The following is a 317-nucleotide window of genomic DNA, read 5'->3' on the forward strand; positions in this document are numbered from 1 at the left end:
AGGCCCCGGGGGGGGGGACGGGACGGGGGACACAACCATTCTGAGGAAGGGGCCCGAGATGGTGTCACGCTGAGGAAGACTTTGGGAAGTGCTGCTCGAGGGGGGCCAACGAGACTAGAAAAGGCGGGGAAGGACCCTCCCCCCACACACTCCAAGCTGGACGTTCAGACCCCGCCAACAACCCCAGCCCTCAGTCCGGGGCCGCAACCCGCCCTCGTCCCGGGGGGAGCGAGGCAGCGAGAGGCGCCCAGGTGTCCCCCACACCCCGCGGGGCCGGGCCGGGCCGGGCCAGGCCGGGCGCGGCGCTACCTGGCTGC

General features: G+C 72.6%; 1 protein-coding gene across 1 annotated transcript in view; it reads right to left on the reverse strand.

The window, feature by feature from the left end:
• Positions 1-317, reverse strand: part of RAVER2 (ribonucleoprotein, PTB binding 2) — a 69,551-nt gene that overhangs the window by 68,298 nt on the left and 936 nt on the right. The gene's annotated exons all lie outside the window — the stretch shown is intronic.

This window comes from Alligator sinensis, unplaced genomic scaffold (genome assembly GCF_000455745.1).
Source record: "Alligator sinensis unplaced genomic scaffold, ASM45574v1 scaffold982_1, whole genome shotgun sequence".
Taxonomy (NCBI): Eukaryota; Metazoa; Chordata; order Crocodylia; family Alligatoridae; genus Alligator; species Alligator sinensis.